This window comes from Podarcis muralis, chromosome 8 (assembly GCF_964188315.1).
Source record: "Podarcis muralis chromosome 8, rPodMur119.hap1.1, whole genome shotgun sequence".
In the NCBI taxonomy this organism is placed as follows: Eukaryota; Metazoa; Chordata; class Lepidosauria; order Squamata; family Lacertidae; genus Podarcis; species Podarcis muralis.
In genome coordinates this window covers 9,637,786-9,663,892 of record NC_135662.1, presented here as the reverse complement: position 1 = coordinate 9,663,892, position 26,107 = coordinate 9,637,786, and the positions used below count along the sequence as shown (strand labels likewise).

Sequence of the window (26,107 nt, the reverse complement as noted above, 5' to 3'; positions counted from 1 at the left end):
CAGACAGCTGATCTGTTGACAACGGGGGGGGGGGGGGAGGAGAGAAAAAGAAAGCTGGTCTGTGTATAATTCAATTTGTGCATATTATGTTACACAGCTTAAGAAACAGCTACATTTATTATTAATATTTAACTGTGAGGTATGTAAGTAGCTAACATTTGCATGTTTAGCATTTGCATTTCTTCTATTCATATGCTAAGCAACAGTGCAGTTCCTGTTTGCAGAATAGATTGTGTGTGCCTTTTAATCCTAAACACAAGGTGGATAGTAGAACAGTCTAGGTCTCAGACACTTGGAGGCTCAATGCTGGGCCTCTTATATTGAAGGTGTAGCAGGTCAATCTATATACAATCTATTGCAGAGGTCAGCAACCTTTTTCAGCCCACCATCCCTCAGACCTTGTCGTGGGCTGGACTATATTTTGGGGGAAAATAATGAACCAATTCCTATGCCCCACAAATAACGCAGAGATGCATTTTAAATAAAAGCACACATTCTATTCATGTAAAAACACCATGCAGGCCCCACAAATAACCCAGAGATGCATTTTAAATAAAAGGACACCTTCTACTCATGTAATAACATGCTGATTCCCAGACCGTCCGTGGGCCAGATTGAGAAGGCGATTGGGCCGCATCCAGCCCCCGGGCCTTAGGTTGCCTATCCCTGATGTAGTCTTAAAAAAAAAACAACTGAGGTAGGGGAGCCAACTATTTTTTCCCATGGCTTCTAAATTCTCCTTCTGCCACCATGTTTGCTGTCATGCCAACAACGGCTTCTGTAATATTATGCACCAAATGCTTTGCCACAGCATGATACATGACACCACCAAACCTAACCACCAGCCTACTCAAAAGGTCACATGAATCGGGACAGCAAAATTCCACCATGCAATTCTGTGGCGATGCCACACAAATCCCACAAGGAAAACATGTAAGCAAAGCAGCAGAGATGGCAAAAGTCGTAGCAGATAAAGGGGAAGGTCTCGATGGATAGCTTGGTCTGTACAGCACGAGACTCTTAATCACAGGGTCATGGGTTCAAAAAGGCTCCTGAATTGCAGAGGGTTGGACTAGAGGACTCTCATGGTCTATACAATTCTGTGATTCTATGGAAAAGCTAAAAGAGAGAAAGGCCATTTGCAGATTACAAACAGTTTTGAAAGGCATTTCAGCTTAACTCTAAATTCTATTTTGGCATGTTTTATTTTGTGTTCTTATCCCCCAGTGCTAGTTTCGCTTATTCTCTACTTTAGTCATCTTCAGGTAGTGTTCTGAGGAATTTCCTCGTAAGCTAATCAGGACTCATAAAGGTAAAGGGACCCCTGACTGTTAGGTCCAGTTGCGGACGACTCTGGGGTTGCGGCGCTCATCTCGCTTTAGTGGCTGAGGGAGCTGGCGTACAGCTTCTAGGTCATGTGGCCAACATGACTAAGCCGCTTCTGACGAACCAGAGCAACTCACAGAAACACCACTTACTTTCCCGCCAGAGCGGTACCTATTTATCTGCTTGCACTGCGTGCTTTCAAACTGCTAGGTTGGCAGGAGCAGGGACCGAGCAATGGGAACTCACCCCGTTCCGGGAATTCGAACCGCCAACCTTCCGATCGGCAAGCCCTAGGCTCTGTGGTTTAACCCACAGCGCCAACCGCGAATCAGGACTCATACTTAGTCATAAACTTTAATTTCAGTGGGTTCACTCAGTGTAAAATTTAGTTGACTATCACCCTTTAAAAAAAAAAATTGTCGACTCAACCACTCCTTTCCTTCTTGCATCTTTCATTCAGCTTCCGTTCTTTAAAAACACAATGAAGTTTCCCAGCGACCTTACTCCTAGGGGATTTAAAAAAACGCCTCAGAGGAAATTTCGGATGTGGAACAGAAATGCTGTCTAGGTCACTGATCATTAATAGTTTGTTTTCCTTTTATCTTTCTAACTTTCACTTCAGTGTAAACTCAACTACCATTACTTGGGAACAAGATTAACCACAGATTCTGCTGTAGAATGGGCACACAGATTGCAAAGAACAAGGCCCTATCTAATGAATGTTGTAAAATTACAAGGAATTCTGGGCACTAATTCACTCTTTCTTCAAATGTCTCCCTCAAAAACTATTTATTCCATGAAGCCCTTGCACATCCCTCTCCGTTCCTCCTTTTATCATCTCCACTCCTATCAAAACATCAGACTGCAAGCTCCTTGGGACAGAGCCCTGTATCTTTTTTGCTTACGTTCCAGAGCTCCATGTCCCAAGTAAATAAACTTCTATGCAGTATTGCTAAGGTATTAGGTCACATCTTGGAGGTTTTCCAGTTATGCTTGTGTGCAACATTAGGGCCAAACTTGTGCTTCTCCAAATGGGAATCAGCTTACAGTTGATTGTGAGTTGTGCCACGTGCCAGCACAGGATGACAAATCTTGAAAATTTTAAGGTGATTTAGCCTTCACATTGAGGGAGAAAGCTTGAAGATGCAGAAGTAATTGCTTAGAAAACAGAGAAAAGCCAAAGAGACATTAGGGGTCTGCTGTATAACTAGCTTTGAATTATATGGCTTTTAATTTGTATGAGCTCCATCACCTATAACACAACCCATTCCTTCCTACACACCACCTCTGTCCTTACCCCAATGTCCAAATTTTGCAGCAACTAGCCCCCCCCCCCCAGATGAAAACCAATTACAAATATATCACGGTTTCACAAAGCTAGTGATGTGAAGCTACACCACTCACCCATGATCTAAAAGGCCAAATTCCACCTCAGCTGTTATGAACTCTCAAAGTGATTTTGAGCTACACGGTCTTATTTTGTCATCTGCAAAATCTGAAAAATATACCTCTTACGATTATGATGAGCAAGGCTTTCTAAAGCACTTGGCACAGTGCAAGTTCTGCATAAACAACTTTTTAACCACGTGCATCGTCCAGCCTGCATGCAGTATTTTGAGTTATGGCAGACAAGATGTCGAGTGCCCTGTTGTACAAAACAAATGCATTAGTATTGGCATTTTTAAAATTCCACCAGAGACAAGCAGGAACCTCACTTAAGGATAAAGACACGTGCAGATCACGGGCAGGTTGTGCTAGGATGATCACATGCAACACTTGCTCATTCTCCTTCAAACTTTAAGAACTAACACTAACTGTAGGGAGGAAGACAGTCCTGCAATTTGTTCCCAGAGTGCTGCACTTTAGAGGCTGTACAAATAGTTCTCACTCTCCCATCTGTCAAGAGCTATTGACCAACTAGATGGGAGAATGAGCACATCACAAATGCTGTTTTGTGTTAAACAAGGCAGTACTATGAAGTGCAAGCATGCAACCATGGCCCTCAGCCCTAGAGAACACGTTGAACAATCCCTTTAAAAAAAACAAAACCCCAGCAGAAGTGGAACTGGCGGGAATGGTAACACAACGAAGAGAGGAACAACAACAGCAAACGATACAGGTTGCGGCTAAGCAACCCAGAATAAATTATTGCAAAGTTGCACAACCCATGCCTCTCCTCCCACATCTATGGAAACATGGCACTGCCCCTGCAATTTATCCTAGCATTTGAGAGATAAAGGCTGCAATTAAATATGTACCTAACACTAAGACTTGCCAACTTCCACATGAGAGCTGGCCCAATTTATTAACTCCCACTAAAAGCAAAAGATTAGAAAAGTTGTGAGCCAAGTGGTTAGGGAACTCACGCAGAGTTGAAGAATATTCAAGAAGTGAAGTCACCCCTTTGGTTGAACCCTCTTATCTCCCAAATGCCTCATCCAATTTACCTCAAGTATTCCAGAAACATTCTAGCACCAAGATAAATATTACACAAGGTTTCAGACAGCAAGTGGGGGTGAGCAGGGGAGTGGGGAGAAACTGGGGCAGAAAGAATTTCTGACCCACAAGTACCTATCAACTTTGATCGCATTCATATAAACTTAAGAGACAGAGAACTAGAAAATTGCAGAAGGACTTCAAAGAAAGTTCACAACACATTAAGCTCTGCCCCCACATTCTTCAATTCTCCCTAAAAAGAATTAAGGTAGACTTTAAGTCGGGTAGAAATACCTCCTAAAGTTCACGTTTTCTTTCTCCAAAGTAAACACCTGGTTACTGCTTGGAATGTTGTCACTAATGTTAAATTGCTTACAAACGTTGATGTATATAGAATTGAGTTTAGAAAATCCAGCAGCATGGGGCAGAAAAAATTATGGGGCTTCATTTTCCTATGCAGAAATTCCGTTTTTGTAAGCTCATTTGCAGAAAATGAATGGATGCCAGTTGCAAATACAATACTAGGCAAGCTTGGAATGTAATAGTTTTTTGCTTTGTCTAATAAATACAAGCAAACTGATCGTGCTAAATTAGATCGCACCCCAGCATGTGAGAGTATTTTCTTATGCCAACCAATTTCCCCCCTGTCCTGATGCAAAAAAAAAAGTCTCAATTCAGCCCCCCCTGGAAAACCCACATCACTGTGCTTTAATATATTGCTGCCTCTTGAAGAGAGCTTGAGTTGTTGCATTTTTAAGACAGGACTGTGAGATGTGCCCAGGACAGGGTAGATTTCGAAGGCAGGCATTGAGAAAGACGCTTGGCAGCAACTCCCTGGTAACTGTCAACTGGAGGAACTGCTTGAACACTGCAACAGAAAGTGGCAAATTTCTAGGACTTAAACACTCTGACATCCCCATCTTTCTCCTTTTCAGCCTGGAAGAAACTGTTTGCCGCTTTCCCTTCTATTGCCATCTGTCCCACTGACCACCTTCCCCAAGTTTTCTTCAGATTCTCTCTGTGATGTTGGTGTTCCACAATTTTTTCCAGAAATGGGCATGTTTATTTTAGTTGCATTTAATAAACAGAAACTGCCAAGTTTTCCTAATACTGCATTTGCAGTTGGAACCCATTCATTGTTACTAATGAACTTATGAAACGGGAAAGTTTTGGACTCTGGTTTGAAAGAAGCCGATTTTAGGATTCATTTACACAAGAATTAACTCCGAGAAATGCCAGTAGTTGGAATTTGCTCGTGGAAGTGCCACAATAAAGGATTCCCCAGAGCAGCTGAAATTACAGCTCTGTGAAGTACTTTGAAGTGCTCTGGGGGCTATTTTACTGTGAAACGTGTGCAAACATACTTCATGCAGTGAAGTGGCCACACCTGAGGGGCAGGAAGAGAGGGAGAAAGAATTCTCTCTTCTCCCCAGAGAGGAGATGGTTGCTAAGGCCACTGCTTCATCCACCAACGGGGAGAAGGCCATTGACATAGCCAAACACTGCACCTTATATTTCACGAGGGCTTATGCTCCGTCTTCTCCTGGAAACCAATACAAGAAACAGCAGATGAGAGAGACTGTACAGATTCTTCTCCATTTGCCCTCCCTTCCCCACAATTGCACGGCAGTATTTATTCTTAAGATATGAACAGGTATTTTACTCTAGTATAACTATTGTTTTAATATGGTGATGTATGTAGATGTCACCTGAGAGCAACTTGAAAGCTGAACTTTCCTCCTCATACCACACCGTTCTAGAAACACTGTATACATGGATACCACTTTCAAAAGGTATGTATATAATCTAAGCCAGAAGTGAGGAACCTCCAGCCCTCAGGCCAATCCTGGCCCGCCAGGAGTCCAACCTGAACTGCCAGGCTACTTCCCCAAAACTATGTTTTGATGTCACCTAATAGGCACTAGATACTTGTTAAATCCTGCTTTGGCTGGGTACGTGTTCCCAGAAGTGCACAGCCAAACTGAGAAGGAATGAACCCCCACTCAGCTGATGAGGAGCAGGGTTCAATCCTGCTCAGTTTGGCCGGTTTCCATGCAAACACCTTCTTGTTTCAAGGAAATGTGCTTCCTCTACATCATTTAGGCAGTTTTCCATGAAAGCCTGCATTTGATCCCCTGCCAAAATAGCAGGACCCTCCCATTTTTAGCAGGAGATTCCAAACAGCATCCTTCTGGATTCAGAAAGAGAAGTGCATCAAAATCAGCTAAAATGCAGGGGTTTTTCCTTCTTTTTTTAACCACTGTTTTAGCAAGGGATTCTATGCTACTCTTTGCTAAAAGGAAGGAACAACCCCTCCCTTTTAGTAGCCCACAAGGTGCTTTTAAGTCCCAACTCTGGGAGTTCAAAGTACAGTGGTACCTCGGGTTAAGTTCTTAATTCGTTCCGGAGTCCATTCTTAACCTGAAACTGTTCTTAACCTGAAGCACCACTTTAGCTAATGGGGCCTCCTGCTGCCACCGGAGCACGATTTCTGTTCTCATCCTGAAGCAAAGTTCTTAACCCGAGGTACTATTTTTGGGTTAGCGGAGTCTGTAACCTGAAGCATAGGTAACCCGAGGTACCACTTCGGCACAAGACGTCACTGTGATGCCTTTCGAATCACACATTGGCAGCCTTGCACACCTGCCAGGTTTCGTCAAAGAGGCTGATCCTGATAACGGTCTGCCCCACGTAGACAAAACAGTTTCCCTACCCTGATCTAGACTGTACCCAAACTCCCATTTCCCACACAACCCAACTGTAACAGCTGCAACCTGCTCCCAACTCAATGATGTCCAACACAGAAGATAAAGGAACAGCACATTCTCCATAATGTTCAGTTTGAGGGAAATCCCGTTCTCAGGGCTGCTTGGAAGGCTGTAGGTGGAATAGGATGGAAAACTCTATTACATAACTACTTCCTCATACTCGTGATGCACGTAGAAGTATCCCAACAGGCACTACCACTGAGAATATGTCTCACAGCAACACTATCTTTACTCCCAACAATTTAACCATCTCCTCGGATTTGAAAGGGACTTATAACATGACATATGTAAAGAGCTGTGTATTGTACTGCAAGAGATTGTGTACTTGTTCCAGATCTCATGAGCAAAAAAGTGCAAAAAAAGGCCAATGTGAATAAAACCTCAAGGTTTTGAGAAAAGATGCTTGTGTCACTTGCTATAGAGAACGCAAACATATTTAGGCTAGTGACCTCCGCAAACCCACTAAGGTCATAAGATCTGGAATGATCTGCTGAGTTAACTGCTTCTTGCCCACACTTCAAGATGTGGAAGGCAGCTATGAAATTGGTGACATATTTTCCAAGGGCACATTAACACACCACAGACGGAGCTTAATTTTTAACCCAGTTTGTAAAAAGGCCAATGGAATCTCCACTTTTTGCTTTCAATACCCCTTCTGAGGTTATGCCCTCCCTCATGTGATATGTTATTAGAGAAAGCGAACTCAACTCTGCTGTGTTCAGTCCAAACTGTTTGGGAAGGGAAAAGAGAAAGTAGGGCCATCTCTCAGCCTCTCTACAACTTCTTACAAACAGCTAAGGCAGCCCCAAAAAAGAAAAGGTGAGCAGCCTTCGAAGAGCCCCACCCATATGAGGATAATTATAGCAAAACCAAAATAATTCTAGTCCTTGGGAATTGTGGGGCCGAGAGCGGGAGGAATCAGGCCAGAAAACTGAGATTTTATATAGCAGCTAATTGAGCTAATTGTGTCCATTTTTATTCAAATCAACAAACTGGATAAGCCTCCTGAGGAAAGCAGCTGGGAGGAAGAATTCCCTACCCTGATGTCAAAATGTTAAGAAGTTCACTTTTCATTACTCTGTGGAGGTTTGCCCTCACCAGCATTCTCTAGTGCTGTTCTGCAAAACGAGACAGGGTGGGATAGCATTGAGTAAGCATGCTGACAAGTCTGGCATGTTCAATTAAGACTGTGCTGTGATGAGCTATCGGGCTGATTGCAGAGAAGTCACCCTATGACTACAGCAATTTACATCTGTTCTCATTCTAAAGGTTTCGCACTTATTTCAAACAATCATCTACTCAGGTGTACATGTGATTTCTTCATTTAACCCTGTAAAAAACAACGACGATATAAATAGAGTGGTTTCCTGATACAAAGCAGCAACTGCTCATATATTGAACAGGCAACATCCACATCTTAGATGCACAACTGTCAATCACCGCAGGCCTGGGAACAGCACATCGAAATGGAGTAATTTCAATGAACCACAATTTTTATTTTTAAAAAATCCTGAGCAGCAATGCTGCATCAGCAGTCACTCAGATTCCCCCTAAGAAGTGTACTGTCAGCAGAAAGTTTCAGAAAGCAGAACCCACGTTTCCAGCTCAGGAGCAACCTCCTGTTGCTATACGCTACAGCTCCGAGACTTCTCTTGTCTCATTCTTGCTTCCTCGCACAAACTCCCTTTCCTTCACTCCAACGCTGCTTACAATGGCCATGAAGAAACAAATCTGCTGTTTTAGTCCCAGTCCCTCCCTATCAGACATCATGGGATATATATTTATATATTTAGTCCGTACAACATCATCCATCAACCATCTTAAAGAAGTGGCAAGCCTAGCTAAGGAAAGCAGATAAACAAGGAAGTGAAGAGTGTTACACAAAACTGTCACTTGATACCCGTCTTTTATAGAAACTACTTTGCTGGGAAGCTTGAGGGAAACACTCCGGATATCCCCTGCCCCACTTCCTCAATTCTACAGAGAAAGGGAAAGCTCTGCCAGCTGCTGGGTTATGCTCTTTCCCCAAACACCCAGTTGCCCCCTAAAGGACGACTAAAGTGTCAAACAGCAATCACCAAGACAGGGTGCTCCAAAAAGATAGTCAAAGGAATCAGAGCTGCCTTCTTACGCAGTACAGCTGCCCTAACAGAGAAGACCTCTCAGGGCAAAACGACAGAACTCTTTTGCGTCTTGTATCACCAACTCTTCCAACCCATCTGTGACATTCCTCCCTAAAGGAATCTTGACAGCAAAGCAGGGAAAACATCTTTATCTCCCCTCCACATCACCCAACGTAACCAGAAAAGGACCCTGCGGGGCATGCAGAGGTCATGGCATGCATATATATTTTTGTTTGTGTGTGTGTGTGTGTGTGTGTGTGTGTGTGTGTGAGCTTGCCCATACCATATAGAACAGAGACCCTTTTTCAAACAGCACCTTTCCCTTTTGTACCAGTTCACTTTTCAGCAAGCCGCCACCCCACCCCTTCACATTCCCTTGACATCCTCAATGCCCAGAAACACAGCAAGGAGGAAGCTTGTCAACTTAGGTGGGAGCAGTAGTGTGGAAAGAGACAAGCACAGGACTGTTGGTACTTCTCCGGGACACTTGGGACAGATATGGGGGCACTCTAGCATGGTGCCCCCCCCCAAAAAAAAACCCAAAACCGCAAAAGAGCAGAGAGACTTATTTGAGGAGCCAAATATAGATGCGTTTCAATGTGGGGCTGTCGTTTTCTTTCAGAGAAGTGCCGAAAAAGTGGGGGGGGGAGGAGCTTCCTGCTTTTGACCCCATAAGTGAGGTGGGGGGGGGACACACCTACATAGGTCTCAGAAGCACACAGACCACAATGAGGACTGGCACCTTAGGGTGGTTATGTATGCGTTGGGGGGGGGGAGGAAAGGACACATTACATGAGGGGAAGCAGAGACTTCCTCATTTAAGTCTAGGGGCTTCTGAGGGCAGGAGGAGAAGCACAGGGGTCACCCCTACGTGGGGGGGGGGTTGCAGAAGTGCCAGAAAAAAGAGGGGAGGGCAGTTTCTGACCCCATGGGGGGGGCCATAGGAAATATAGGGGGCAGCCAGAAGCACCTAAGACAGTGAGGAGGGCTGGCACCTTAGGGTGCTTATCTGTGTATTTTGGTTTGGGGGGGGGACACACATTACATGAGGGGAACCAGAGGCTTCCCCCCTCTCCACGTCACCCCTATAAGTTCAGGGGCTCCTGAGGAGAAGCAATGAGAAAAAGGTAGAGGGGGGCACCTCTTCTATGCCCCCCCCCCACAAAGCCCCCCCAAAGGTGAGGAAGGGGGCGTGGCCACGGGGAACAGCGCACCCCACTCCTCCTCCTCCCCCCCCGCCCGTACCTGCTGTGGGGGTGGGGGGTGCGGGGGGGGGCTCTCGCTCTCTCCCCTCCCGCCCAATCCGCCCCCCCTCCTCCCTCCGCCGCTCCGGCCGCCGCTGCCGCCGCTTCTCCTCGCCTTTAGTTTGACCTTTTTCCGTGCCTCAGCTTTCTCCCCGCCCTCCGGGTCTCTGACGTCAGCGCCCTAGCAACCAATCCCCGCGCCGCCTTCCCGTCCTTCCTTCGCCCTCCCCCTTCCGCGCGCACGCTTCGCCCCGTCCCTCCTCCCGAGCTCTCGCGCTCGCACGCCGGTGAGAGAGAGACAAGGGGCGTGACGGAATGGGGGAGGGCCGTTCGGGTGAGCTCACGTGGGCGCGCGGGAGCCAATCGGAAGCGCTGGGGCGGCCGCGGCTCTTGGTTCTGGCCGCGCAGGGGCAAGAAGAGAAGGGGGCGTGGCGTGGGAAGGGCTTCCCTGATTGGAGGAGCGGGAGATGGGAGGGGAGAGGGGGCGGGGCGGGGCTCGAGGTCCTGGGAAGGGAATGAGGAGCTCCCTGTTAGATGAATAGGATTCTTTCTGTTCGTGCGTGGGTTTTTTTTTGCTCTCCGATTTTGACAGTGAGGCGCGCGCTTTGCTGGAGAAGAGAAGCTGCATACGCATGCATTTTTAAAGTAATGCAAAAAATAATTTTACTAGTCTAGATAAATGGATTACTCATGCGTTTGCAGAGTAATGCGGAAATAATAGCACTTAGAAGATAAGTGCATGCATGCATTTTCAGAATACATAGTGCAAAATCGCAAGATAGGTGTAGACATGCGTTTGCAGAGTAACGCGGAAATAATAGCTCTTGCAAGATAAGTGCACGCATGCATTTTTAGAATAGTGCAAACAAAATAGCACTCGCAAGACAGGTGCAGACATGCGTTTCTAGATGAATGCAAAAACAACAGTTCTTGCGAAAAGAAATTAGAAGTGCATGCGCTTGCTTTGAGCTGTGCAAAACCGGTGCTGCTTGCTTGCACCTTTGATGCGCGATTTGCACAGCGCTCGTAGACAGCATATCTGCGGCTTAGGCACATAGGCGCCTGCTCGTCTTGCTTAGCGCGCTGACAACACTCCCGCGTGCTTTGCAGAATACGGAAAAGTTTGCAACATTCTCAGGGAAGTTGGGCAACTTTCTTAAGGGCGTTGAGTATGTGATGTTGCGTTAAGGTCGTCTCTTGCCTCAATTATTGAAGCTGATTCCCGTGAGGGGTGGGGGGAGGCGGGGTATAAATAATAATTCAGTAATGCTACAGAGCTAAGCGTGCCTACCCATAAATAAATTATATTGAATTCATTGGTGGGATTAGGATGGCAGCCTAAATTGGTTAAAGTTAAATTTGTGGCCATGATGCATACCCTGAAGATCAAAGCGTTATGCTCTGCCATGCTGGGATCATAGAGCTGGAAGGGATCTGATGGTCATCTAATCCAATCCCCTGCAAGGTAGGAATCTCAGCTAAAGCATCCATGACAGATGGCCATCCAACCTCTGGTTAAAAACCTATAACGAAGGAGAGCCCACAACCCCCCAAGGGAGACTATTCCACGTTCTAACAGCTGTTACTGTCAAAGTTTTTTCCGAACGTTTAGTCTGAATCTCCTTTCTTGCAACTTTCAGCCACTGGTTTGAGTCCTACCCTCCAGAGCAGGAGAAAGCAAGCCTTTGAGATATTTGAAGATGGCTATCATATCTCCTCTCCGTCTCCTGTTTTCCAGGCTAAACATACCCTCTTCCTTCAGCCGTTCCTCTTAACACTTGCCTTTTCCAGACCCTTGATCATCTTGGTTGCCCTCCTCTGCACACCTTCCAGCTTGTCAATATCCTTCATATACAACAGTGAACACCAGTAGGCAATATCGCTACTGCTCCACCGTTTCTGCCATGCATTCTGCTGTTCCCCTGTGACAGGGGTCTGCAACCCGCGGCTCCGTAGCCATATGTGGCTCTTTTACACCTTTGCCGCGGCTCCGGGGCGGATACTAGTGAGGGGAGGAGGCACATTGTGCGCCCTGACACTCCCCACTGTGGCGGGCGCTGTACTGGCTGTGACGTCGCATGGGGGTGGTGCATGCGTTAGTCACACACCGTCCCGACGTCACCTTCCCGGTTTTGCAGCTCCCAGTTTTTCCCCCCTTCAGAAACGGGTCAAAGTGGCTCTTTTTGTCTTAAAGGTTGCAGACCCCTGCCCTGTGAGAACACCGGGAAAGATCTGTTATGCCAGTGTACTGCCTCAATTTAATCACTTTATCCATGCGATTTTCTGGCAGGAGTTGCTGCAAATGGATTTTTTTTTTCTGGAATCAAATAACAGTAATGCACACTAAATAAGAGCTATATTCCATTGCTTTTCCAGAAGTGCCTTTTATGCCGTGTGAAAAGTCAACCACAATGCAGAAATTCACAGTCAGGGAAATGCCGGGACAGTGGAATAAACTGCTGTGTGAATCGGCCAAAGGCTGCACCTCTAGCTTAACATGTCCTGCCCAGGCTTCACCCACACTAAACCATTTTTCTGTGGATTCCACGCTTGTCTCCCACTCTGGTGCTGCCCAGAGTCAAAGCAGCCTTCACATTCAAAGCGGACTTCATAACTCACATGGTGGGCAGCATACATCTTTCAAAGTTGGTCCTGGAGCCCATCTCCGAAGTCTACAGCTGGCAAGTGGCAAACAGCATATTCACCTACCTTTCCACAGGTCTTCCCCGTTTTAGCTTCTGTAGGGCCCTGGTGGGGGGGGGGGAATTAATACAGTGGGAATTTAGGTCTCGTGGGCCCTGACCTTTGCTTGAATCATGTGTTGGTTTTGATCCCGTATAATTTTGACGGCTTGAGAAGGATCAGTCGTTGGATATGCCAACCTGCAAGGCACACACCCAACTTTTGCAACTCCGTGCATCGTGATTATTTTTTTCCTTCCTGGCTTCTAAATTATGCACAGTTTCTGATTTTCTCATGTAGCTTCACCTCACTCAAATCAAAGGCATGCAAATGGCTGTTTCCCTTTGGCTGCTTGCATTCATTAATAATGAAATAAACAAGCACGGTTACATGTGCAAAACAAATCTTTTCCTAGAGGGGCAGGCTGCATTCTGCCTACAGTATTGTTGGGACGGCTGGAGCGCATGGGTTCTGTCTTCTCCATCGCAAGAGCTATTTAGGGAGGCATCAAATTATTAATGGGAGCGATTGATTTCCCCTGAAGCAAAGAGCCCCTTACTACGCTATTTGGCTAGCTAACCAGACCAAATGCATTATTTCTCCAGAATTCAAAGAGGCAAAGATGTGATTCTCAGAGGAGAAATGTGCATTTTGTATTACTCACATTAGTGGAAAGAGAAGGCTTGCCAATAGCAGCCAGGTGAGCTTTGGAGGTTACTGAGCTCTAGACCTTACAACAATTCTCTCACGTTCAGTCACTCAGTCATTTGGATTTGCAAAGTAGTTTACAAGAACAAAATAAGGTTTGTTATTGATATATGTATATCTGACATTTATATCCCACCTTTCTCCTCCAAGGAACTGAAGGTTGCGCATGTGGTTCTCCACCTTCCTCATTTAATCCCCAACAACAAGGTAGGTTAGGCTGAGAGGCAGCAACTGGCACAAGGTCACCCCCAGCGAACTTTCTGACTGGATGGGGATTCGAACCCAGGTCTCTCCCAAGTCCCTCTTCTAACAATCTATGACCACTACATTTTTTCGCTATACAGTGGTTCCTTGGGTTAAGTACTTAATTCGTTTTGGAGGGCCGTTCTTAACCTGAAACAGTTCTTAACCTGAACCACCACTTTAGCTAATGGGGCCTCCTGCTGCCGCCACGCCACCGGAGCACGATTTCTGTTCTCATCCTGAAGCAAAGTTCTTAACCTGAGGTACTATTTCTGGGTTAGTGGAGTCTGTAACCTGAAGCATCTGTAACCTGAAGTGTATGTAACCCGAGGTACCACTGTAATTCAGTGGTATCTCGGTTTTCGAATGTAATCCGTTCCAGAAGACCGTTTGAGCTCCAAAATATTCGAAAACCGAGGCGCAAAGCACAGCCTGCAATTTAAGAGAGAAAATTAAGAAAAAATAACATACACACTCGGTGGAAGCATTTACTTCTGGGTTTATGGCGTTCAAGTTCCGAAATGTTTGTGAACTGAGAGGTTCAAAAACAGAGGTACCACTGTATTTGCGTTTTTAAATGCATGCTTTCCCTTAATATATGCATTTCTGTACACACGACTTGGCTTACTTGAACGGAGAACTGCATTGCAGAATTCAGAGACCCGTGAATTTCAAAGCACGTCTCTGTTTAGGTTTGCATATTGCTTTGGGAAAGTGAATGAGGCAGATAAGCCTTACAGGCAAACCAAAGTGAATGTCTCGCCCATCCCTGCCTGCAAAGCAACTCCCCAGAAGCGTTCGATGTAGGAGCAACTAAGTTTCCACTGAGACTTGAATCACAGTGCAGAAGATCTCCCAGCCTGCCTTCCTCAATGGCAAGCCTATCATTATTATTTATTAAATTGATGTGCCGCTCTTCATCCGAGGATCACAGGGAGGTTTACAGTATAAAAACACATAAATACAGAACAAACAAAACAGTAACCCCCTCCTGCCCCCAAAACAGCTTAAAAGCCCATAGATTGTTTATTTTATTTTATTAATTAATTTTTATTGAATTTTACAAGAAAAGAAAGAGAAACAAAGAACAATATATAACACTGTAAAGATATTTATATACATGTTTTCCAAAATGCAAACTAAAAGAGAGGGGGGGGGGGAAGACAAAAGAAAAGAAAAAATACTTTTCATAACCAGAGGGTCTTCTCGGTAGTGGCACCCGCCCTGTGGAACGCCCTCCCACCAGATGTCAAAGAGAAAAATAACTACCAGACTTTTAGAAGACATCTGAAGGCAGCCCTGTTTAGGGAAGCTATTGCTATTATTATTATTATTATTATTATTATTATTATTATTATTATTATTGAAATGTCAAAATGGTTGTAAAATCAGTGAAATGTATAAACCTGAAAAGTATAAATAAAAAGTTAGAAAAGAAAAAAAGGGATTTTCCTCCTTCCCTCTTCCGTTATTCAGCCAAGACTATCAGTGCCAATCAACCTTTGACTGGCAGAAATAAGTCAAATGCAAAGTGGGGAAAGGAGATCATAGAACATGTAGAGTTGAAAGGGACTCTGAGGGTCATTTAGTGCAACCCCCTGCAGTGCAGGAATCTTTTTGCCCAGTGCAGGACTCAAACCCACAACCCCGAGATTAAGAGTCTTGCACTCTACCAACTGAGTGCCTGTCAAACTTTGGCACATTTGGCCTTGCAGCAAGAAAGGGGATAAGATTCTCCTATGAGACCCAGGTCCTGTCCCCCCCCCCCCCCATTTCTTCACAATGTCTTTCTGTTGCATTAATCCTGCTTGCTTGCATGAAGCTTAAGTGAAGGTGAGACTGCATCCGGTCTTCCTCAACCATTTGTTCTGATTTTGTTGCTCATACAGCAATCAGCATTCATCCTGATTTGTGTTTCCTGGGAGGGGAGGGGTTATACACCTTCCTGCTCTCCATCCATTCACCCCACACTTTTTAGTTCATTCACCTGTCGCTTCCCTAGGGCAGGGGTGGAAAAGCATTTCGGTCAATCTTATGAGGTTTAGCCTTAACAGGATTGGGCTAAATTTGATAGATGGGCAGGACCACCCACCTGATGTCGTGATAGCATCAGGCACAAGGGTTTTGCCTTCATTACACTGACAGATAAGCTATGGTTTTCCCAGTGGTGATGTACGGCAGGGGGTTGGACTCGATGGCCCTTGTGGTCTATTCCAACTCTATGATTCTATGATTCTAAGTGAGAGCTGGACCATAAGGAAGGCTGATCTTGAAAGACCTACATTGGCTCCCAGTACATTTCCGAGCACAATTCAAAGTGTTGGTGCTGACCTTTAAAGTCCTAAATGGCCTCAGTCCTGTATACCTGAAGAAGCGTCTCCACCCCCATCGTTCTGCCCGGACACTGAGGTCCAGCACCAAGGGCCTTCTGGCAGTTCTCTCACTGCGAGAAGCCAAGTTACAGGGAACTAGGCAGAGGGCCTTCTCAGTAGTGGCACCCACCCTGTGGAACGCCCTGCTACCAAATGTCAAAGAGAACAACAACTACCAGACTTTTAGAAGACATCTGAAGGAAGCCCTGTTTAGGGAAGCTTTTAATGTTTGATTCATTACTGTATTTTAATATTTTGTTGGAAGCCGCCCAAAGTGGCTGGGGAAGCCCAGCCAGATGGGTGGGGTATAAATAATAATAATAATAATAATAATAATAATAATAATAATAATAATTGTTATTATTGCCGGAGAATTCATGCTTTTGAATTATGTTGCTGGAGGAGACTCTTGAGAATCCCATGGACTGCAAGAAGATCAAACCTATGCATTCTGAAGGAAATCAGCCCTGAGTGCTCACTGGAAGGACAGATCGTGAAGCTGAGGCTCTAATACTTTGGCCACCTCATGAGAAGAGAAGACTCCCTGGAAAAGACCCTGATGTTGGGAAAGATTGAGGGCACAAGGAGAAGGGGACGACAGAGGACGAGATGGTTGGACAGTGTTCTCGAAGCTACGAACATGAGTTAGACCAAACTGCGGGAGGCAGTGGAAGACAGGAGTGCCTGGCGTGCTCTGGTCCATGGGGTCATGAAGAGTTGGACACAACTAAACAACAACAACAACAAACTGACAGATAGCTCAGCTGGTTAAAGCATGGTACTGATAACGCCAAGGTTGCAGGTTCAATCTCCTTATGGGACAGCTGCATATTTCTGCATTGCAGGAATATTCAGCTCTACAATTCTACAATTCATTTAGCAGGGAATCCTGATGCAAACCTTCCTGAATTCCTTGCTTTGCTGTAGCAGGCTTCCCATGCAAATCCCATTCCTGTGTTGAATCCTGTTGAAATGTGCAAGATTTCACCCCCAGCTCATCAGCCGACCAGCAGAGGGTTAAATCCTGCTTCTTTGCTCGTGGAAACAGGCAGACACAGCTAATACAGGATTTAACCCCGCTCCCCTACACCATGACATGGCATCACAAGAAACACCATCTGATTGGCAAGTGGGTGTGGTTTGGAGAACATGCCATTGTGGGCTCTCTCAGACCCCTGGGGCAGAACTTGTCGACATGCAGAGGGCCAGGAGGCCAGCTGGCAAGCCCCAGCTGTGCCGTCTCCATCCATTGGCCCATGCTCCGATGTAAATCAGCGACCCAGGCTTCAAAGCCAGGGCACGCTATCAGCAGAGAGAACTGTGCACACAGAATAGGCGTGAGGCTTGTGGAAGCATACTACAACTACAGATTTATTAATCATAAATCAGGACAAAGAAACATGTCGTCTCTCTCTCCTGTCGTCTCAGAGAGAACAGCAAAAGCAAAAGCCATACACAAACGGAAGTTCCCAGCATACTGTGCTGGAATGTAAACAGACATGTGACACGTAACAATCCCATGTCTGTTCCTTAAGGTAGAATGGAATCTCAACAGGACTAAGTTGCAGACGGGTCGAAGGTCACCTATTCCTGTGCACAGGGACATATCTGCCATGGATGCTTTAGTTGAGATTTGGGCATGGCAAGGTTGGATTTGATTACCCTTGGGATCCCTTCCAACTCTGCAGTTCTATTCCAGGAGTGCCTTGATCCACTTCAGTTTTGCAGACCTAAATTTCAGGTACGCGCTTGAACCCCTGTTGTGAAATACAGGTGCTCTTGATGTAACCTCAGCCGATTACTTGTTATAAAATAAAGGACTGTGCTTTAGAAAGGCGTCTGCTCTTTTTTTCTCCACAAGAAGATCTGAGCTCGTGAAGGAAAAGTTACGGGTCTCTCCCAGTGTGGTTACAGTTGTTGTAAAAATGGTATTTAAATTGTCCATTTGGTTTGACAGGCCAGGAAAAACTATATATATAAAAATTAAAATCTGTTAGATAAAACCTCCTGCCATTTTCAGATATATCCTAAGAAAAATAGGACTCTTGGATCATTGATATTCCACTAAAAATGAGAACGAGTGCAGAGATTTTCCCTGTTCGCTTTGGTGTCCCTTTCTGTCATTTTTGTAGAGCTGTAAGTTACTAAAGTCCTCTGTTCACGCGGTTTAGAGATAACCATCTATCAGCATGGCCATTAGGAAACTCAATTTTTATCACTGAGATTTTTTTTTAAAGAAAATAAAATAAAATAATACCTGCTTGCAGTCCACTCTTATTCTAAAGTATTGTTCCGGGTTTGTGGGGTGGTCAGTTTGGATGATGCCCCAAGTTCCTTACAGTTCTTGGGGTCCTGCACCCAGTTATTGTTTGAATCTAAGATGGTCAGACAAGTTTCTTTGTAAACAGACTATGACCTTAGCTCCTCCTCAGCATCCCAAAAGAATGAGCTAGGTTGCAAGAGCTACACTTAAAGAAGAAGGTCTTCACCTTCTTCATCCTCTTCTGCAATTGCACGTAGCTGAGTAAGATTGTCTTCCATAAACACGGTTTTAAAAGTGAATCCGTAAGTGACTGTGGAGGCCAGTTCTGGATCCACACGTCCTTCCACAGTGGGGACATAGGTTTTCAGGCAGGAGCTGATCATGGTGAGGGTTTCCTCTTAGCACCTTTCTTCCTTTCGTCCTGAGTTTGAGCATCTTCAAAGCCCATGACACTTTTGCTAAAGGCTGTTCTCCAACTGGAGCGCTCGCAGTGTTTCCCAGTTGTCAGTATTTATACTACGTTTTTTTTAGATTTGCCTTGAGACAGTCTTTAAACCTGTTTTGTTGACCACCGGAATTACGCTTTCTACTTTTAAATTCAGAATAGAGTAGTTGCTTTGGAAGAGGATAACCAGGCATCCACACAACACGACCAGTCCAACGAAGTTGATGTTGAAGAGTCATTGCTTTGACACTGGTGATCTTTGCTTCTTCCAGTACACTGGCATTTGTGTCCCCCTGGTTAATGGGATGGGGGCATTTCCTCCACCCCTTTCTCCTAGCTGCCATGAAGGAGAACAGTAGCCAGGGAGAAATGTGTGAGTGGAAGCAGGCTAGAAGCTGGAAACACAGAGACATGCCTGCTCTGTTCTGGATCGAAAGTTGCAACTAATAGAGAAGCAATACAATTTGGGGTGCTAACTAACAGTGTTGGAAAGCTAGGAACGAAATGGGATCTTAAACATAGGTCATGGGTGCCTCAACAGAATGTCTAGGGGTGCTATTTTATAACAAGAATACAAAACTGGAAATGAATGAACTGCAGTTAAAATCTCATATTGATTTTTCACATGGTCTAGTCCACTTCTAAAGATTGCAAAAAAACACACAAAGCCATGCTTCTCTAGCCCTAATATTCTTATGTGGGTCCCTTCTCCAGTCTTCAGGGAGTGGCTGGGAGGCAGAAAAGGTCCTTTCCTTCCAGCAGTTGCAGTTTTAATCTGAAATCTTAGGTGCGGTACTGCACCCAGAGCTCAGAAACTGCTCACACTAATTAAATTCCCTGTCGCAAAATGCACCTAGATTACAGCGGTTCTCAACCTGTGGGTCCCCAGATGTTGTTGGACTACAACTCCCATCATCCATGAGCTCTGGCCTTGCTAGCTAGGGGTGATGGGAGTTGTAGTTCAACAACATATGGGGACCCACAGGTTGAGAAAGGCTGTAGGGCCTAGAGCAATGGGAGTTTCAAGTGCCAGGTGCTAAGGTTGTACGCATATATGTCTAAATAAAACCCTAAGACCCTGAGCAATGAAAAGACAACAGTGCCCCCATATTTAATTGATAGAATCATAGAGCTGGAAGGGACCCTGAGGATCATCTAGTCCAACAACCTTGTCCCTGCAACCTTGGTGTTGTCAGAATCACGCTCTAACCAGCTGAGCTATCCAGGCTATAAAAACAATACTAAACCAGAAAATAAAATTTAAGAGCAAAAATAAATAAAACATAGATTTTTTGCAACACATTCTTTTGATCTGCATTAGTAGGGGGACCCTGATTTAGGTGGGGATCAGTAATAAAAGACAACAGAAAAATGATTATGATTATGATTATTATTATTATTATTATTATTATTATACTGCAATTCATCCCAGAGTGGTTCACAACAGAAAAATACAAAATGAGAATACAAAAGACATAAAATCAAGAGAGTGAAGTGTGAGAAAACCTTGCAAAGATCAGGTTTCCCAACGATGACTACTTTGGTGCTTAAAAAATAAATAAATAAAAAATCAGATGATAATGATGATTTTTAAAAGTCTGATTTTTGTTCCTCTGCGTTGCTGGTCCCCAAGCACTTACTTAGTCCCACTTATTGGATAATCCCACACTCTGGAGCAACAGTAAGAGTGCTAGTGGCTGGTGCATTGCATTTAACTTAGGAGATCAGAAATTGCAGTGGGTGGGGTCTCTAGCAATAGTTCCCCATTCTGTTTTGCAAACGTTATCCCACTGCCCTTGAATAAAACAACAGCCTTGTTTTGTCAGCTTCGGAGATTTATTCAGTAAGTTTGCCACTGGGCTGTGCTATAACTCTATATATTCAGCGCACTGGTTTCTCAAAGACCCACTCGCTGTGCATTATTCAGTGGAACGAACATGACTGATGCAGGCACAAGTTGTCGAATGTCATAAGAAGATGCTCAATAATTAATGCCAAGGTAACTCTCCGAGTTTGGTCTTCTGCTTTCACACTAGGCTAGCAGATAGCACACCCGGTTATCTACTCCGAAATCACTCTGCACAGAAAACGCTACACATCTTGGCAAAAACGCACCGTTCCACTTTGGTATTCAGTGTATAGCTCTGGAGACCTATATACGGCACCATAAGCTCTAAACCTTATAACAGATCCATTCAACTCAATCTCAAGGAAATAGTGGGGGAAATGTGGCCTTCCAGATGTTCAGGGCCGATGGGAATTGTAGTACAAGAACATCTGGAAAGCCACATGTTTCCCAACTGATGTTGTCCAAGGTTCATATGACTTGGTTCAGGATACAAGCCTTGGTTGTGCAAGGTTCTCGCAGAAAGAATGAACTTGTCATAGGGACAGCCTGGCATAGACAGGGGTGCTGAATCCTATAATCCAAGGGTGGGAAACTGGAACCAGCTGGTGAGATGGATCTTTATCTCCTCCACTCCCAGGTTTGGCAAGTGTGTGGGGCTGACTACCTGTCAACTGCATGATGCCACAGAGACATCAGATGATCAACAGAAGTATAGTGTCCAGATCAAGGAAAGTAATAGTCCTACTCTATTCTGCCTTGGTCAGATCACACCTGGAATACTGTGTCCAGCACTAGGTACCACATTTTAAGAAGGATGTTGACAAGCTGGAACATATGCAGATAAGGGTGGCCAAGATGATCAAGCGTCTGGAAACTCACCCTTATGAGGAACGGTTGAAGGATCTGGGTATGTTTAGCCTGCAAAAGAGAAGACCGAGAGGAGATGTGATAGCCATCTTCAAATATCTCAAGGGCTGTTGCATGGAGGATGAAACAAGCTTATTTTCTCGTGCTCCGAATGGTAGGACCGAAACCAATGGCTTCAAGTTACAAGAAAGGAGGTTCTGACTAAACATCAGGACAAACTTTCTGACAGTAAGAGCTGTTTGATAGTAGAATGGTCTCCCTCAGTAGGTTGTGGAGTCTCCTTCACTGGAGGTTTTTAAGCAGAGGTTGGATGGCCATCTGTCATGGATACTTTAGTTGAGATTCTAGTTCATGGGTAGGCAAACTAAGGCCCGGGGCTGGATCTGGCCCCATCGCCTTCTAAATCTGGCCCACGGACGGTCCAGGAATCAGGGTGTTTTTACATGAGTAGAATGTGTCCTTTTATTGAAAATGCATCTCTGGGTTATTTGTGGGGCATAGGAATTCGTTCTTCTTCTCTTTTTTTAGATATACAGTCATACCTTGTGTTGCGTTTGCTTCAGGTTGAGTGTTTTCAGATTGTGTGCCGCGGCGACCCAGAAGTACCGGAAAGGGTTACTTCCGGGTTTCGCCACTTGCGCAGACGTGCAAAATGCAGATGCGGGTTGTGTTCTGCTCATGTTGTGAATGGGCCGCTGGAACGGATCCTGTTCGCAACCAGAGGAGCCACTGTATATTCTGGCCCCCAACAAGGTCTGAGGGACAATGGACCAGCCCCCTGCTGAAAAAGTTTGCTGACCCTGGTCTAGGATGACCCTCAGGTCCCTTCCAACTCTACAATTTTATGATTCTGTGGCCTGTTTTTGCATAGCGCTGTACACCTAAGCCACCAAGTTCATCTGACCGTCAAGGCTGACAAATGTCTGCACACAGGGCATTGCAGAGTGTTTTGCAAAGGCTACTGATCAGCAGTAGCTGCAAACCCTCTTCGGCCTAGGTGTGTCTTTACCTGTTCTTGTAGGGCAGGTGAGTGTGGTTGGGACTGGCAGGCATAATTACACCCCCAACTCTACTAGAGCTTCTCAGCTGGAATAACTCAACTGTAGGCTTGCTCTGTAAAGGAGTTTAAATTTAGCTGGTGGCTTGACGCGTAGCTGTGAGCAGAAATAAGCCAGAGCCTTCTGAATAATCCTTACAAGAGCACCTGAAATGATAGGTCTTTATTTGTGTGAGCGCAGCTTTAGAAAAATATGATATTGATATGGAATAATCAGCATCTATAAAAATGCCATCCGTTTCATTCATGGTTTTTAATTTCTTCTATTTCCCCCCACCAACCCCCGTTAAATGACTGATATTATTTGATTTAGAAGTTGCTCTTTTATTTCCTCGCGAGCTGGCTGCCCGCCAGCTTTTAAAATAGATAGCGCTTGATATATTAGAGGCTTTTTAATTAATTACTTGGCTGTTTCTTAACAAGCTTATGCATTGTAACGTGCGTATAAAGGACACTGTGATACAAAGAAGGCTCCAAATGACAGCATGGGTCTTCTTCCTCCTTTTCCTCAGAGCCAATCCTGTGCTAGGGCAACTTCGTGTCCCATGGACCCACCTCATTCCGAGGTCCATGCCCCTCCCTCAAATTCCTGCATTTCCTTCTAATCTTCTTCATCAATTAATGAGGTGGGGAGGGTGGAATTGCATTCAAAGGGGAGAGAGAATTTTGACAAAATTCTTACGGCAGCAGTGCAGGGGTTTTTTGTGTGTGTCTTATTTTGAAGTGGCTGGGAGGCATGTCTTAACATCCTTTCCTTCCTTCTACATATGTCTACATATATACTTTGGGACGTGGGTGGTGCTGTGGTCTAAACCACTGAGTCTCTTGGGCTTGCCGATCAGAAGGTTGGCAGTTCGAATCTCCGTGATGGGGTGAGCTCCCGTTGCTCTGTCCCAGCTCCTGCCAACCTAGCAGTTCGAAAGCACGCCAGTGCAAGTAGATAATTAGGTATCACTGTGGCGGGAAGGTAAATGGTGTTTCCGTGTGCTGTGGCTTTCGTCATGGTGTTCTGTTGCACCAGAAGCAGTTTAGTCCTGCTGGCCACATGACCCGGAAAGCTGTCTGTGGACAAACGCCGGCTCTCTCAGCCTGAAAGCGAGATGAGCACTGCAACCCCCATAGTCGCCTTTGACTGGACTTTACTGTCCAGGGGTCCTTTACCTTTACATACGTCTCCAGTGATAAGCAGTCTGCAGCCTTCCCAGGTGCCTGCATCTCAATTACAACTCAAGGGGAAGACATCAGGAGGCAACCGCACGGCTGGAGTCAGCAATGCTTCAAGACACCAATTGCTGGAAGATACAGAAGGGGGAAGTCATTTTACGCTCGGGTCTTGCTTGAGGGTTTTCCACAGGCATCTGTATGGCTGCTGTGAGAATAGGATTCTGGACTAGATGGGCAAAACCAGAGCAGCACATGGAAATGCCATTTACCTTCCAACCGTAGTGGTACCTCTTTATCTACTTGCACTTTTTGGTGTGCTTTTGAACTGCTAGGTTGGCAGGAGCTGGGACCTAGAAATGGGAGTGCACCCTGTCGCGGGGATTTGAATCACCAGCCTTCTGACTGGCAAGCCCAAGAGGCTCAGTGGTTTAGACCAATTCCCCGACTCTTGAAAATGCAAGAGCTGTTGGCCAACAGGGTTTTTAAAAACCCCATCTCCCAATTTGCTCTGTATTCCATTTAGCCCATCAAGACTGGAGAACTCACTGCAGCCCTCATAGTCTCTGCTCTGCACTTTCCTCAAATGCTTTTGCCTGGCTGCCTGGAATGTGTCCTTAAATTGCAATAATTCCTCTTTCTTGTCTGATGGGCGATGGAGAGGTGGTTGCGCATGTACAAACCATTTTCTTTTGCACAGCCACATTACCTGCTGGAAGATGGGATGATGTGCAGAAGTAAAAGCCACATCCATTATTCTGACCATGCCCACTGCTGCTTGTAGCATGTGGCTTCTGAGAGGTTCCCTAGGAAGGAATGCAGGCCCCACACTGGAAAAAGTTCCTTCAGCCCCTGATCTAGTCTGGCAAAGAGATCTGGAGAATTTAATTTTTGGAATCTGGACTGAGTTTGGATGGGGGGGGGGGCAGGGAGAGGTTGCTTATGCGCCAAAATGGCTACCTTTACTTTTTGTGTAATTTCCAGTGACACACTCCAGTCCAGAACTGCATGCCCCAACATGCAATATGGAAATCTCTTTTCTGCAGAAGGAAGTTTGTCCTGCTGCTGTCCAGACAAATGCAGTTAAATTTAAGTTCTGGGGACATCAAATTTGGCAACAACTGGGAATAAATTTGCTTTCAAACCCTGAGGAGCTATATTAATCTTAAGGCACAGCTTGCTCGACAATTAATTTAAGAGATTCTCCACCGCCAGTTACGTCGATTGCTAACTTTCTCTCTCCTTTTTTGGAGCAGGATATTTGTGGATTTGGCAATGCGCTCCCTTCTGTGTGCTCTTTGCGGGAAACAGAATTATGCCTGGCTAATTCAGACTTCCTACTCCCAGCAGGTAACGCATGGCAACATATTAAGGATGGCTTGCACATATTCCTTTGGAATGTATGGCTTTCTCTAGAGGACGGGTCCCCCTTTAGTGGCATATTACCAAGAACTATGTTATTAGAAGTGCTTAGCACTCGGAAGCACACCATTTGAGCACCCATCTGAATGCCTTCTGGAGAGCACCTCACATTTAGAAATCACAGACTTAGATGTGTTAAGGTAAAGGGACCCCTGACAGGTGCAGTCGTGACCGACTCTGGGGTTGTGGCGCTCATCTCGCTTAATTGGCCGAGGGAGCCGGCATACAGCTTCCGGGTCATGTGGCCAGCATGACTAAGCCACTTCTGGCGTACCAGAGCAGCGCATGGAAACACTGTTTACCTTCCCACCAGACCAGTACCTATTTATCTACTTGCACTTTGAAGTGCTCTCGAACTGCTAGGTTGGCAGGAGCAGGGACCAAGCAACGGGAGCTCACCCTGTCGCAGGGATTCGAACTGCCAACCTTCTGATCGGCATGTCCTAGGCTCTGTGGTTTAACCCACAGCGCCACCCGCGTCCCTAGATGTGTTAAAGATGCATGCAATTTAAGATTTGGGGAATGGCGAAGTGCTGCTCATTGCCCATTCTAGCTGCAACCACATGCTTTCATAACTCTGTTATGCCGTTTTAAGAGTCATGGCTTCTTACCCCCCAAAAGAATCGTGGGAACTGTAGTTAAGTTAAGGGTGCTGAGAATTCTTAGGAGATCTCTATTCCCTTCTCAGAGCTACACTTCCCAGAGTTCCCTGGGAATAGGGATTGATTGTTAAATCACTCTAGCTCTGAGAGGGGAATATGGGTATCCTAGCAACTCTAGCACCCTTAGCATATCTGAAATGCCGTATTCCCTCATAAACCTGCCTGGGCTCTGAGATCTTCAGAGGAGCCTCTTCTCTCAGTCTTGCCACCCTCACAGGCATGCTTAGTAGGGACTGAAGTGAAGGACGTGAGGCAGGAGTTGGTAATGCAGGTGAGCTGTGCATGAGCAAGCTGCCAGCTAGCTCTGTCGAGGCTCTTTTTATTAGCACAATATACAAAACCAGTCGGATACATTTTGGACTGTGACCTTTACATGTCTTCCAATCCCGAGATCGAGGGGTGGTACATAGTTATTTTGGCACCTGTTTTCACCGCGTCATTTTCCCCTTGAACAATGTATTACGAAGGAGACAAAGGTC

At 45.4% G+C, this 26,107-nt stretch overlaps 1 protein-coding gene across 1 annotated transcript in view; it reads right to left on the bottom strand.

Moving 5' to 3' along the window:
• ZFAT (zinc finger and AT-hook domain containing) overlaps positions 1-9,922 on the bottom strand; it is a 119,280-nt gene extending 109,358 nt beyond the window's left edge. Inside the window, exon 1 of the mRNA XM_077932724.1 lies at positions 9,899-9,922. The gene's annotated coding sequence lies outside the window, so the exon portion shown is untranslated. The remainder of the gene's footprint in view (positions 1-9,898) is intronic.
• Positions 9,923-26,107: the final 16,185 nt, after the last annotated feature.